Raw genomic sequence first — 15848 nt, 5'->3', positions numbered from 1 at the left:
ATAAGAGCTTCAGAGGAATCACTTGAGTGAGGGAACTGATGGGAAAGAGCATCCGCCTTCTTGCTCTTGGTCCCAGGAAGATAAGAGACCACAAAGTTAAAACGGGAAAAGAACAAGGCCCACCTGGCCTGTCGAGGATTGAGTCGATGAGCAGTCGCTAGGTAAGTCAGATTCTTGTGGTCGGTGGGAATCTGAATGGGATTGGCTGGCGGTGCCCTCTAACGCCATTCAGTCAAAGCCATCTTAATGGCTAAGAGTTCACGATTACCCACATCGTAATTCCTCTCTGCAGGAGTAAAGCATTTAGAGAATAAAGCTACAGGGTGTGACTTGGAAGTCAAAGGATCCCTTTGGGCTAGAACTGCTCCAGCCCCTATCTCGGAGGCATCAACTTCTAAAGTGAACTGTAGGTCAGGATCAGGATGGTGGAGCACAGGAGCAGAACAAGATAATGTATTTATGGCTTCAGGAGGCCAATGTTTACAGTCTTTGTTCCGTTTTGTCAATTCAGTGAGTAAACTTGCAGTAATAATTGGAGAACACCAAGAATCTCTGTAATTCTTTTAATGAAGTAGGTTGAGGCCATTTTAAAACTGTGGTGAGTTTAGCAGGATCCATGGCAAGGCCCTCCTTCGAGATTACATAACCAAGGAATTGGATCTGAACTTGATCAAACTCACATTTTCCTAGCTTGGCTACCAAAGAATTGTCTCTGAGATGTTGAAATACCTGTCTCACGAGTTTAAGGTGCTCCTTAAAAGTGAAAGACAAAACAAGGATGTCATCCAGATAGACGATGACAGTGCGGTTGAGGAGGTCACGGAAGACATTGTTGACAAATGCCTGGAAGACTGCAGGGGTGTTACACAGCCCAAAGGGCATTACAAGGTATTCTTAATGCCCTGATCTTGTGTTGAAGGCAGTCTTCCATTCGTGGCCTGGGAAGATACGAATCAGATTGTATGTCTCACGTAAGTCCAGCTTAGTTAATAAGCGAGCATCCTGGAGTGAGTCATACAGTTCGGTTCAAAGGAATGGGATAGCGATTCTTGATAGTTATGTTGTTCAAGGCCCTGTAGTCGATGCAGGGTCTGTGCCCACCATCCTTCTTAGTGACGAAAAAGAAGCCTGCCCCAGCAGGAGAGGAGGAAGGGTGAATGAAACCTTTAGCTAGGTTTTCTTGGATGTACTCCTCCATGGACTTGGTTTCAGCTTTGGAGAGTGGATAAGTACTCCCTTTAGAAAGTGGGACTCCGGCAAAGAGGTCGATTTTGCAGTTATAAGGACGGTGGGGTGGCAGCACATCGGCTGCTTTATTCTCAAACACATCTGCGAAGTCTGTATATACTGAGGGATGGTTTGGAGGAGTCTGCATACTGGCTATGGGGATGTGGAGCAGAGGAGTGACTTTAGCAAGGCAGGAGTGGAATCAGGAGGTACCCCAGGAGGCCAGTTGTACTTCAGCCCAGTCAAACTTTGGATTGTGTATACGAAGCCAAGGAAGACCAAGGATGACAGGCTGTGCTGGAGAATAAATTACTTTGAACTGCAGCTGTTCGGTATGAAGGACTCCCAAAGTCAGGGGGCTGACTAAAAATGGATAAACCCTGAACCAAGGGGGGTGCCATCCAGAGTAGTTATTTTGAGACAATGTCTTTTCTGCAGAAGAGGCAAGTCAGCTTGAATCATAAAATGGTGATCCAGAAAGTTTCCTGCTGCCCCTGAATCAATGAAGGCTTAAGTGTGGATGGTATTCCAAGAATCCAAGAGGAGTGAGGGTATTTAGTAGAGTTAATGCTTAGAGGTACCCCAGTGTTATCCCCTAAGCATTGGCTTTTCCCGGCCGAATGTCACAGTTCTTTAGTTGGTGGGAGTTAGAATCGCAATAAAAGCATAGTCTCAATCTCCTTCTCTGTCTTTCAGACTCAGAGATTTTGAAGGAGGAAATATCCATGGGTTTCTCTACTGGGGTGGTTGGAGAATTTGAAGAGGTAGAGGATACTGCAGAAACCGGACGAATAGAAAGACGAGAGGGAAGGATTCTCTGAGTTCTGTCTCTCTCGGCTTGTCTCTCCTGGAAGCAAGAGTCTAGACTGATACAAAGTGTTATAAAGTCATCCAAAGAAGAGGGAATAGCACGATAAGTGAGTTCATCTTTGATGCATTCATGCAGACCCCTCCTAAAGGCTGCCTTGAGGGCACTGCCATCCCAACTAGTCTCTAGTGCCAAGGTACGAAACTCAATGGCAAATTGTGCCACAGTTCTATTGCCCTGGCAGAGATCTAGGAGAGAAAATTCTGCAGCAGAAGTACAGCCAGAAGTCCCAAACACAGAAGTAAGTCCAGAAATTAACGCATAAGCGTCGTTCAGGAGTGGAGCGTTCTGTTCCAAAAGGGGAGAGACCCATGCTAGGGCCTTGTCTTTCAGTAATGAAACAATAAAGGTGACCCTTGACTGGTGAGACTGAAAGGTGTGAGGATCATTGCGGAAGTGCAGCCTGCATTGGTTAAGAAAACCCCTGAAATCAGTAGTACCTTCATACTTGTCAGGCAATGGTATCCGGGGTATACTTCCAGAAGCAGAGGAAGAAGCCGCAGTACTAGGAGCAGAGACTGGCGGTACAACAACAGGAGCGGTATTCCTTGCTGTAACTAGTAAAGAGAGTTGAGCGGTTATAGCCTCTAGTTTTGAATCCATATTCTGCAACTGTGTGGTATGGGTTCCCAGCCTCTGTCCCTGAAGATAAACTGCTCTTGCCACCTCATCTGGCTCCATGGCCCAAGTATAATGTAATGCTTGTGGGATATTCCATTATCAGACCGAACTCGGCCAGTAGTATTCTTATCCCGGCGTCGAGTCGTAATAATATGGAATATCCCAGAGCAGAGAAAATTTGCAAGATGAGGTAAGCGGCACTCACCACAGGCAGGATAGTCTTCGGCGGCAACAGGCAGGGAATCAGAGAAAGGCAGTTCAGGGGTAAACCGCAAGAAGGGTCAGGCAGGCAGGGTTTGGCATTGGTAAAGCAGTCCAAAGGTAAACCACTGGAAGGGTCAGACAGGCAGGGATTGGCAACAGTAAAGCAGTCCAAGGGTAAACCACTAGAATGGTCAGACAGGCAGGGTTTGGCAACAGAGAGGCAATCAAGCAGAGCGGTCAGGCAAGTAGAGTTCAGCAACAGTATATCAATCCAGCAATTAGGGGTTAACAGGCAGAGTGGTCAGACAAGCAGAGTTCAGCAGCAGTATATCAATCCAGCAATTTAGGGGTTAACAGGCAGAGTGGTCAGACAATCCGAGTTCAGCAGCAGTATATCAATCCAGCAATTAAGGGTTAACAGGCAGAGTGGTCAGACAAGCAGAGTTCAGCAGCAGTATATTAATCCAGCAATTTAGGGGTTAACAGGCAGAGTAGTCAGACAGGCAGGGATCATCAACAATAAGGCAATCAGAGCAATAACGATCTATCACACCCAGGAGCACACAAAGTATCACCTATACTTGGGCATTGATAGATCGTTCTGAGCAATTTACATAGGTGCAGGATTCATGCCACAGGAATCTGGACCAGCATTAGAGAGAGGAGCTTGCGGCGATGACGTCAGCGCCGCACGCATCCAGATTCCGACACAGCCCCTTACAACGAGCAGAAAGGTGACGCCGTGACGCTAGCAACAGCTAGAGCCACTTAAGTCCACATATTTATAGCATATTTATAGCATATTTATATATACTTCTGTCTGCTAAATATACTTACATAGTTCAAATAAGATTGGGATAAATATCTCACAATAATATTGACTTATATTTATGCTGTAAAAAATATTGCCTGTTAAATATGCTTTTAAATTTAAATAAAAATGGGATCTTAGTCACACAATATGATCATATTTTGCTAAGCCAGTCACCACTTACAAGGTGTCCCACAATAGACTGGTCCTAACACTAATCTGTGTCCACACTGTGGCAAATCATGTCTACACAGTGTGAAGCTCTCTAGCTTTATATATATACCACAATTATATTATCTGGAACACACCTGGGCTGGGTGGTGTGCATTAACCAAAGGGGGGGTACCCTTAGGGGCACTGTTCACGAGGTCATAGTACCTCTCTGTTTTTAGATGCTTGCTCATCCAGACAATGATATGATTTGTTTATTGATAAATCGAATTCCGCTCAGGATAACGTTAATTCAGTCTCCGCTATAGTAGAGACTTTTCTAGCTCAGCTTCTTGTTATTGTAGAAATCCAGCCAGTATAACGTTAATTTTAGCCTCCGCTATAGAAGAGGCTTTTTTAGGAGGGTAATACTTTGTTTCCACTGTTTTATGCAACATTTAACAAGCAATACAGTGATTTAAGTATCTAAATAATATCCATTAGAAACAACATGCATATCTAGCATTTTAGCTATCTCGTTAGTCATTGTGATAACTAACAGGGCCACGGCTTTTATTTTCTCATATGTTGTTTAAATAACTTTAATGATGCAATCTGTGTAAGGAGCCAAATATGTTAGTTTATTTTTTGACCTAATCTAGAGATATACTTTATATAGATAATACTTGATACTTTTCTCTGTATTAATACCTACCGCATAGCCTAAGAGTGAATATATCTGTTGAGTGTATGTCTCCTATTGTCACGTTTTTATATATCCTGGAGAGTAATATATGTATATAACAACATGGGCGAAATAACTTATAATGGTAACTATCCTGCAAAATACTTATGATATTGCAATCTTAGACTAAAACCTCATGTGAGGGGTAATCAATTTTGTCTTAAGATTGCATATAATTTCTTGCAATAATCTTTTCGATTTTTATATTAGACAATTTACTACTACAATATGTCTGTGAGTTCTAGCTATTTTTAACCAGTGTGTGTGTGTGTGCGTGTGTACGGGTCCAGCTGGACGAATCTTTTGTCTCCAATAAAGTTTTTGAGTTCGAATGTTGCTGTTTGAGACAATTTTATTACACATATTTGATTCCAAGTATTAATGGGTTTTGGTTATATAGTCATTTAGAGACAGGCAGTCTTTCTCTTTGTTTTGCAAACTCTGTTGCATCAGTTATACATACAGGGGTATATTACTGCCTCGGCTCTAGAATTAAAGGGTAAGCTAATCTAAGCTGCAATATTTAACCCTACAATTCTTATTCATAAACCCTATTTTCCCTCACCCTTTCTGCTTTTAACATCCAGGTACGCTTGCCACTATTCCGGCCCAGCGCCCTGGAGGCGGCGGATCCCATAGGAATCAATGGGAGTCTGAAAGCAGCGAAAGCTCATGTTCACTGCTGCCCGATATCCCATTGATTCCTATGGGAAGTGTCTGCACCTAACACCCTAACATGTACCCCGAGTCTAAACACCCCTAAATTGCCCCCCCCTACACCGCCACCACCTACATTATACTTATTAACCACTAAACTGCCGCCCTGACAATGCCGCCACCTACATTATACGTATTAACCCCTAAACCGCCACTCCCGGACCCCACCGCAACTAAATAAAATGTTTAACCCCTAAACCGCCACTCCCGGACCCCGCCGCAACTAAATAAAATGTTTAACCCCTAAACCGCCGCTCATTAAACTTATTAACCCCTATCCTGCCCCCCTACACAGCCGACACCCCCCTACATTAAACTTATTAACCCCTATCCTGCCCCCCCTACACCGCCGCCACCTACATTAAAGTTATTAATCCCTATCCTGCCCCCCCCCTACACCGCCGCCACTATATTAAATTTATTAACCTCTAAACCTAAGTCTAACCCTAACCCTAACACCCCCTAACTTAAATATTATTTAAATGAATCTAAATAAAATTACTATTATTAACTAAATTATTCCTATTTGAAACTAAATACTTACCTGTAAAATAAACCCTGAGATAGCTACAATATAACTAATAATTACATTGTAGCTATTTTAGGGTTTATTTTTATTTTACCCCTATCCTGCCCCCCCCCTACACCGCCGCCACTATATTAAAGTTATTAACCCCTAAACCTAAGTCTAACCCTAACCCTAACACCCCCTAACTTAAATATTATTTAAATTAATCTAAATAAAATTACTATTATTAACTAAATTATTCCTATTTAAAACTAAATACTTACCTGTAAAATAAACCCTGAGATAGCTACAATATAACTAATAATTACATTATAGCTATTTTAGGGTTTATTTTTATTTTACAGGCAACTTTGTATTTATTTTAACTAGGTACAATAGTTATTAAATAGTTATTAACTATTTAATAGCTACCTAGTTAAAATAAATACAAATTTACCTGTAAAATAAATCCTAACCTAAGTTAAAATTTCACCTAACACTATACTACAATTAAATAAACTAAATACAATTACCTACAATTAAATAAAATTAACTAAAGTACAAAAAAAAACCCCACTAAATTACAGAAAATTTTTTTACAAGAATTTTACACTAATTACACCTAATCTAAGCCCCCTAATAAAATAAAAAATCCCCCCAAAATAATAAAATTCCCTACCCTATACTAAATTACAAATAGCCCTTAAAAGGGCCTTTTGCGAGGCATTGCCCCAAAGTAATCAGCTCTTTTACCTGTAAAAAAAGAAATACAACCCCCCCAACATTAAAACCCACCACCCACACACCCAACCCTACTCTAAAACCCACCCAAACCCCCCTTAAAAAAACCTAACACTAACCCCCTGAAGATCACCCTACCTTGAGACGTCTTCACCCAGCTGGGCACAAGTGGACCTCCAGACCGGCAGAAGTCTTCATCCTATCCAGGCAGAAGAGGACCTCTAGACCGGCAGAAGGCTTCATCCAGGCTGCATCTTCTATCTTCTTCCATCCGACGAGGAGCGGCTTCATTTTGAAGACATCCGACGTGGAGCATCCATCGATCCTGACGACTAAACAACGAATGACGGTTCCTTTAAATGACGTCATCCAAGATGGCGTCCCTTGAATTCCGATTGGCTGATAGAATTCTATCAGCCAATCGGAATCAAGGTAGGAAAAATCCTATTGGCTGATGCAATCAGCCAATCGGATTGAAGTTCAATCCGATTGGCTGATCTAATCAGCCAATAGGATTGACCTCGCATTCTATTGGCTGTTCCGATCAGGGCTCCGGGAGCGGCAGTTTAGGGGGTAAAACAGTATAGTATAGTGTGGGTGCTTAGTGACAGGCTAGCAAGAAAGCTACAAATAAGCCGATGAGCAGCAAGATCGATGACTGTTAACAACAGTCAGCTGCTCATCGCACCATACTTGGTGCGCGGCTTTTTGACAGCTTTCTTGATAAATTTGGTGAACGTATTCAGGTCCGCGGCGGCGATGTTAGGCGATCTTAGGCGAGCGTATTGGGGCCGTCGAATGCAGGTAAGTAGACAGCTTGATAAATAGAGGCCTTTATATGGATAGTACAGCCATGCTAACATTGCTCATATTACAGGTGGTGAGTTATGTCTAGCACACATAATAGCATTGAAAAATTTAATCTCTTTGGAGACCTGAAGTATAATAAAACACTTGTATACCATATTAAAATAAAGTATTTTACACAAATTTATGCATAATAATAAAAGTAATATATACGTATGTTTTTGAAAAATAAAAATGCTAAGCCCTTCCCAGTCCAACACCTTGTTGTATACCATATCATTTTAAATATAACTGTAACACTTTTATTAATAGAACACACACACATATATCTATATATTTGTTTTTTTGTTTGTTTTTTATTAAAATAAAATGTTATACTTTGTGAAGAACTTCAACTTTCTTCTTTCTGTTAACACACCGTCAGCCGAAGCGCTCCTTGGGTTAACAACTTCCAGATGGTAACGTACCCTTGGCTTTCGATTGAGTCCTTACATATTACTTTTAACTTGTAATATTACCGCAACAATATGAGCACTATTGATTTAATGATGGTAATAGTGCACTGTAGAGCTAATATGTTTGTGATCCACTTGTAATCTAGATCAATATATAATTTAACTAAATGGCTTTTTATTTTAGTATGGTAAGTAATTTTTTTTTTAACTCTTTTCTCTTTCAATGGATTATTACTGAAGACAGGTTATGATAATTAAAGGGACAGTCAACTAAAAATGTTTTATTGTTTAAAAAGATAGATAATCCCTTTATTACCCATTCCCCAGTTTTGCACAAAAGCATAGTTATATTAATACACTGTTTACCTCTGTGATTACCATGTAGCTAAGTATCTTCTGACAGCCCCCTGATCACATGACTTTCTATTTATTATCTATTGACTTGCATTTAAGCCAATTAGTGCTGTGTTGTGCACAGCCCACGGGTGTGAGCACTATGTTATCTAGCACTCCCCTATTGTGAAATACTCATAAAAAGCATGTGATCATGGAGCTGTCTTTAGTGGCTTAGAAACAGGCAGAAATTTAGAGGTTTAAAGGTTATAAAGTATAATAATGTAACAATGGTGGTTGTGCAAAGATGGGGAATGGGTATAAAAGGCATTATCTATTGTTTTAAACAATAAAAAAAATGTTTTTACTGTGCCTTTAAAGAAATGTTTATAGAGGGGTTTTTTTCTTCTTAACTTTGCCTGCTGGTCTCCTACTCAGGAGACAAGAAGACAGAAGCCACAGGTCTGTTCACATCTTAAGAATTCTGCTAGATGATAGCTTGATAAATAGCGGCTTCTGAGTCAAAAATATTTAGTCAATGGCCCCAAATATGCATTATTTAGTTGCATATAGGTAAAAAGCTAATATAATGATGAGCATACTAAAGAGAAGTATTGAAACATGGAAACAATTGGCTAGATTATGAGTTTTGCTTTGAGGGGTGCGGTGCTAACTTGCACGTTATTGTCACCGCTCACTTACCTACAGCGCTGGTATTACAGGTTTTCAGAAACCCGGCGTTAAAAGGCAAGAAGTGAGTGTAGAGCAAAATTGTGCTCCATACCGCACTCCAATACCAGCGCTGCTTAAGTCAGTGGTGAGTTCGTTGTACGTGCTCGTGCACGATTTCCCTATAGACATCAATGGGGGGAGCCGGCTGAAAAAAAGCCTAACACCTGCAATAAAGCAGCGTAAAGCTCCGTAACGCAGCCCCATTGATTCCTATGGGGAAACTAAATTTATGTTTACACCTAACACCCTAACATGAACCCAGAGTCTAAACACCCCAAATCTTACACTTATTAACCCCTAATCTGCCGCCCCGACTTCGCCGCCACCTACATTATACTTATTAACCCCTAATCTGCTGCCCCAACATCGCCGCCACTATAATAAACATATTAACCCCTAAACCGCCGCACTCCCACATCGCAAACACTAGTTAAATATTATTAACCCCTAATCTGCCGTCTCTAACATCACCACCACCTACCTACATTTATTAACCCATAATCTGCCGCCCCCAACGTCGCCGCCACTATTCTAAATTTATTAACCCCTAAACCTAAGTCTAACCCTAACCCTAACACCCCCTAACTTAAATATAATTAAAATAAATCTAAATAAAACCTACTATCATTACCTAAATAATTCCTATTTAAAACTAAATACTTACCTATAAAATAAAGCCTAAGCTAGCTACAATCTAACTAATAGTTACATTGTATCTAGCTTAGGGTTTATTTTTATTTTACAGGCAAATTTTTATTTATTTTAACTAGGTAGAATAGTTAGTAAATAGTTATTAACTATTTCCTAACTACCTAGCTAAAGTAAATACAAATTTACCTGTAAAATAAAACCTAACCTGAGTTACACTAACACCTAACATTACACAACAATTAAATAAAATTACCTAAATTACAAAAACAAACAAACACTAAATTACAAAAAATAAAAAATAAATTATCAGATATTTAAACTAATTACACCTAATCTAATAGCCCTATCAAAATAAAAAAGCCCCCCCAAAATAAAAAAAAACCTTGCCTAAACTAAACTACCAATAGCCCTTAAAAGGGCCTTATGCGGGGCATTGCCCCAAAGAAATCAGCTCTTTTACCTGTAAAAAAAATACAAACACCCCCAACAGTAAAACCCACCACCCACACAACCAACCCCCCAAATAAAATCCTAACTAAAAAAACCTAAGCTCCCCATTGCCCTGAAAAGGGCATTTGGATGGGCATTGCCCTTAAAAGGGCATTTAGCTCTATTGCTGCCCAAAGTTCCTAACCTAAAAAAAAAACTCACCCAATAAACCCTTAAAAAAACCTAACACTAACCCCTTGAAGATCCACTTACAGTTTTGAAGAGCCGACATCCATCCTCAACTAAGCCACGAGAAGTCCTCAACGAAGCGGCGAGAAGTCTTCAACGAAGCCGGGAGAAGTCTTCATCCAAGCCGGCAGAAGTGGTCCTCCAGACGGGCAGAAGTCTTCATCCAGACGGCATCTTCTATCTTCATTCATGGAGCGGGTCCATCTTCAAGACATCCAGCGCGGAGCATTCTCTTCAAACAAAGTCTTCTATTTCAATCAGCCAATAGAATGCAAGCTCAATCCTATTGGCTGATTGCATAAGCCAATAGGTTTTTTCCACCTTTAATTCCGATTGGCTGATAGAATTCTATCAGCCAATCGGAATTCAAGGGATCCCATCTTGGATGACATCATTTAAAGGAGAATTCATTCGGGAAGAAGACTTCGTTTGAAGAGGATGCTCCACGCCGTATGTCTTGAAGATGGACACGCTCCACGCCGGATGGATGAAGATAGAAGATGCCGTCTGGATGAAGACTTCTGCCCGTCTGAAGGACCACTTCTGCCGGCTTGGATAAAGACTTCTTGCCGCTTTGTTGAGGGTTTTATTTTTAGGTTAGGGACTTTGGGCTGCAATAGAGCTAAATGTCCTTTTAAGGGCAATGCCCATCCAAATGCCCTTTTCAGGGCAATGGGGAGCTTAGTGTTTTTTAGTTAGGATTTAATTTGGGGGGTTGGTTGTGTGGGTGGTATTTATTTTTACAGGTAAAATAGCTGATTTCTTTGGGGCAATGCCCCACAAAAGGCCCTTTTAAGGGCTATTGGTAGTTTAGTTTAGGCTAGGGTTTTTTTTTTATTTGGGGGGGGCTTTTTTATTTTGATAGTGCTATTAGATTAGGTGTAATTAGTTTAAATATCTGATAATTTGTTTTTTATTTTTTGTAATTTAGTGGGGCTTTTTTTTGTAATTTAGGTAATTTTATTTAATTGTGTAATGTTAGGTGTTAGTGTAACTCAGGTTAGGTTTTATTTTACAGGTAAATTTGTATTTTGTTAATTTAATTTATTTAATTTTAGTGTAATGTTAGGTTTAACTGTAAGACAGGTTAGGTTTTATTTTACAGGTAAATTTGTATTTATTTTAACTAGGTAGCTAGTAAATAGTTAATTACTATTTACTAACTATTCTACCTAGTTAAAATAAATAAAAACTTGCCTGTAAAATAAAAATAAACCCTAAGCTAGATAAAATGTAACTATTAGTTATATTGTAGCTAGCTTAGGGTTTATTTTATAGGTAAGTATTTAGTTTTAAATAGGAATTATTTAGGTAATGATAGTAGGTTTTATTTAGATTTATTTTAATTATATTTAAAGGGACAGTACACTGTAAAATTGTTTTTCCATTAATGTATTTTAAATGACTTGTTATACCAACTGCAGAGTATAAAATATTTGATACATTCAATTTTCATGCTTATTTGTGTATATGAAGTAGCTGATTTTGTGCTTTGAAACCACAACCTATTACAATGGGTTGAACTTAAAGGTGATATCAGATCTCATTATGTTCTAAGTTTGTGTAAACAGACTTGCTTCCTTATCTTTTATTTGGCTGGAACACCAAAGCTCAATACATAGAGAGAACAATGGAAAATGATCATTTTATTACTTAACTATCCTACATCCCACTGAGAGTGTAATCTCTTCTGCTGGCTGTGTATACTTAGTCTATTCAATAGCCTATACTCCAGTATTAATTTGTTCAGTGTAGGTGGTGATACCACAGGCTAAATCAGCTATTTCAAATGCTGAATAGGAGTAAAGGAGCTACTTGTAACCAATTTAATACACTCTAGCAGGTTAAAAGGATGATTGGGAATAATTTAAAGGGGAGATTTTGAGTGAACTGTCCCTTTAATTTAGGGGGTGTTAGGGTTATACTTAGGTTTAGGGGTTAATAAATTTAGAATAGTGGCGGCGACGTTGGGGGCAGCAGATTAGGGGTTAATAAATGTAGGTAGGTGGCTGCGATGTTAGGGACGGCAGATTAGGGGTTAATAATAATTAATGCGGGAGTGCGGGGGTTTAGGGGTTAATATGTTTATTATAGTGGCGGCAACGTTGGAGCGACAGATTAAGGGTTAAAAAGTGTAGGTAGGTTGCGGCGACATTGGGGGCGGGAGATTAGGGGTTAATAAATATAATGTAGGTGTCTGCAATGTTGGGAGCAGCAGATTAGGGGGTTAGTAAGTATAATGTAGGTGGCGACGATGTCGGGGGTGGCAGATTAGCGGTTAATAAATATAATGTAGGTGTTGGCAATGTAGGGGCGGCATATTAGTGGTTAATAAGTGTAAGATTAGGGGTGTTTAGACTCAGGGTTCATGTTAGGGTGTTAGGTGTAAACATAAATTTAGTTTCCCCATAGGAATCAATGGGGCTGCGTTACGGAGTTTTATGCTGCTTTATTGCAGGTGTTAGGCTTTTTTTCAGCCGACTCTCCTCATTGATGTCTATGGGGAAATCGTGCACGAGCACGTACAACCAGCTCACCGCTGACTTAAGCAGCGCTGGTATTGGAGTGCGGTATGGAGCACAATTTTGCTCTACGCTCACTTCTTGCCTTTTAACGCCGGGTTTCTGAAAACCTGTAATACCAGCGCTGTAGGTAAGTGAGCGGTGACAATAACATGCAATTTATCACCGCACCCCTCATAACGCAAAACTCGAAATCTAGCCGAGTATAAATGTATCTAGTTTGTAGGATAGCCTTATGCTTGTCCCATGCATTTTTAAAGTCCCCCAATGTGTTTGTTGCTACTACCTCTTGATGATGTTTATTCCATAAATCAATCACTCTTTCTGTAAAGAAGTGCTTCCTCAAATTACTCCTGAACCTACTACCCTTTAGCTTGAGATCATGACCCCTTGTTCTTGAATTTTCCATTTTATGTAAAATACCCACAGCCTCAGTTTTACTAAGCCCTTTATTGTACTTGAAAGTTGCTATCATATCATCTCTTTCCCTTCTCTCCTCTAAGCTATACATATTTAGGTCATTGAGCCTATCCTGGTAAGTTTTATTTTTTTGACCATGTACCATTTTGGTAGCCCTCCTTTGCACAGATTCAAGTTTGGTAATATCCTTCTGAAGATATGGCCTCCAGAACTGTACACAATACTCAAGATGAGGCCTAACTAATGATCTATAAAGTGGCATAAGAATCTTACTATTTCTGCTGCAAATACCTCTACCAATACATCCAAGCATTCTGCTAGCCTTACTCACTGCATTACTACATTGTTTACTAAGTTTTAAATCATCTGAAATAATAATTCCCAAGTCCTGTTCCTCATCTGTAACAGCCAGTAAAGTGTCATTGAGTCTGTAATTAGCATTTGGATTTTTCTTCCCTAAATGCATTATTTTATACTTTGCTGTGTTAAACTTTAGATCCCAGTCATTTGTCCAATCCTCCAATTGTTGTATATCACTTCTTATTTTGTCTACCCCCCTGGAACATCCACTCTGTTACAAATTTTTGTATCATCTGCAAACAGACATACTTTCCCCTGTAGCCCTTTGCTGATATCACAGATAAATATGTTAAACAAAACAGGTCCCAGAACTGATCCCTGAGGAACACCACTAGTAACAGCCCCCTCTGCTGAATGAACTCCATTTACTAAGACACTTTGTTTTCTGTCCTTAAGCAAGCATTTCACCCAGTTCACAATTTTTTAATCTAGACCAAGGAGCAGTGGCGTAGCGTGGGGGGGGCAACAGGGGCTGTTGCCCCGGGCGCATAATTCTGAGGGGCGCTTCCAGCCTCAACTTAGCAAAGGGAAGAAGGGAGGCTAAAAATTCTGACAGGCCCCCAGCTCTGTTCTGCGACCCGTCAGGAATGTGGTGATGACGTGACTAAGGTAAGGTATCAGGACCAGACTTACTTATAGCCCTGTTTTTGCCTGATACTAGCAACACGCTAAATGCAGCTTAATTACGGTTCTATTATTACCCAACAAGTAAGTTCCCTTCCAACAAAGGACCCAGAGCCAGAATGCCATGCATTGCCTGGGGCACATTTTAAGGATCTCTAAGCAGAGGTGGGGGGAGGAATCCTTAAAAAGTGCAATAAATCTCTTTCAAACCCGTGGCACTGGTAGCAGCATGGCTGGGCTCTGCCTTTCTGTTAACCCCAGTTACCTAGTTAGTGGGATGGTGGGGTGATCAGAGACCATACTTTCATGTTTGACCGGATTCTGATTACAACTTACACCATCTTGTCCTTGCACAAAAAAAGTATATTTGTGACATTGACAAAAATGAGACCTTGTTTCCTGTATTTGATTTTTCCCCTCCATGATCTTCCTAGGGCAGAAGTAGATTTAGGGATTTGTGTGCTGTCTGGCACCAGGATTGTGCTGCTCACCAGGCATTTCACTGTGTTTGTCTCCTATCAAAGAAGTCCTATGAATTCACTATCTTGAATCTATTTCTTGCTGGACTCCTGAGGTGTGGACTTTTACCGATTTCTAAAGTTTGGGTGCTCATTGCCTTTTTTATTTACATTAAACCCACCCTTACTGAATTTAAAGTAAAAAAAAATAACTATAATTTGTGTTAGTAAATAAATTTAACAGCACCCCCCTAAATACCATACACCCTCCCCCCATATATGTATGTAATGCTGGGTTGTCTGTCCCATGCCCCTTTTATATTGATTACTTACAATTGTTATATTTATTAAGGTAGAATATATACCCCACTTTTATATGCCATTGGCACCCAAAAGACAGTCTGCCCAGCAGGGACAACCTTATTAAACAGCTGCCAACCTGTGTGTCCCCTTTTCCTCTTTTTAACGACTTACCAAAAACCTATTGCACCACATATACAATATGGGTTGCTGCAATGTGGGGGTGGGTGCACCCTGTGGTCTGCAGTATTTGTACCATGAAGTTTTACAGATCAGGACATGTCAACACCAGATGGGGGTTAAGGGGGCCTTTCCCCCATGTGTAAAACGAGAATAAATCTTAAAATTTAATATTGTATATATTTGCCCAGCTCTAGAGAGCTGCAGACAGGGTTTGATCACAGGGGGATAGCACATAATGCTTGCAGGCTTCACCCACTGCCTCTTGTATTGCCAATATATTATTTTCATGGCTTTGTTTGTAAGGCGCTACTGATTAGCAGCTGCTTATGACAAGGGACATATTTTGGGGATATGGGTATCATCAGCAATAACTGTTAGTTATCCAGTAAAGATGGTTAAGGGAGCATTTTGTGGGAGAGGAGACAGTGTCCCTTGCTTTATGTGATCTACCAGGCTTGGGTCTTTGCTTGGTTTCTCCCAAATGTAAGAAGAAGCAGCATGTCTAAAATGGGGATGGGGGGGGGGCGCAATACTTGCCTTGCCCTGGGCACTGACAACCCACGCTACGCCACTGCCAAGGAGATACAGTTTGTGAATTAGTTTACTGTGTGGGACGGTGTCAAATGCTTTGCTGAAATCTAGATATGCTAGATCCCTTGTCTAATACTTTTGTTACATAATCAAAGAAGTCAATTAGATTAGTCTGACATGATCTCCCTGAAGTAAAACCATG

General features: G+C 40.2%; 1 protein-coding gene across 1 annotated transcript in view; it reads left to right on the top strand.

Moving 5' to 3' along the window:
• Positions 1–15848, top strand: part of LOC128653786 (ABC-type organic anion transporter ABCA8) — a 405751-nt gene that overhangs the window by 354227 nt on the left and 35676 nt on the right. The gene's annotated exons all lie outside the window — the stretch shown is intronic.

The sequence above is a fragment of the Bombina bombina genome, chromosome 1 (assembly GCF_027579735.1).
Source record: "Bombina bombina isolate aBomBom1 chromosome 1, aBomBom1.pri, whole genome shotgun sequence".
Lineage (NCBI taxonomy): Eukaryota > Metazoa > Chordata > Amphibia > Anura > Bombinatoridae > Bombina > Bombina bombina.
Note: the sequence above shows the minus strand (reverse complement) of the source record. Positions and strands in the feature narration are given on the sequence as shown.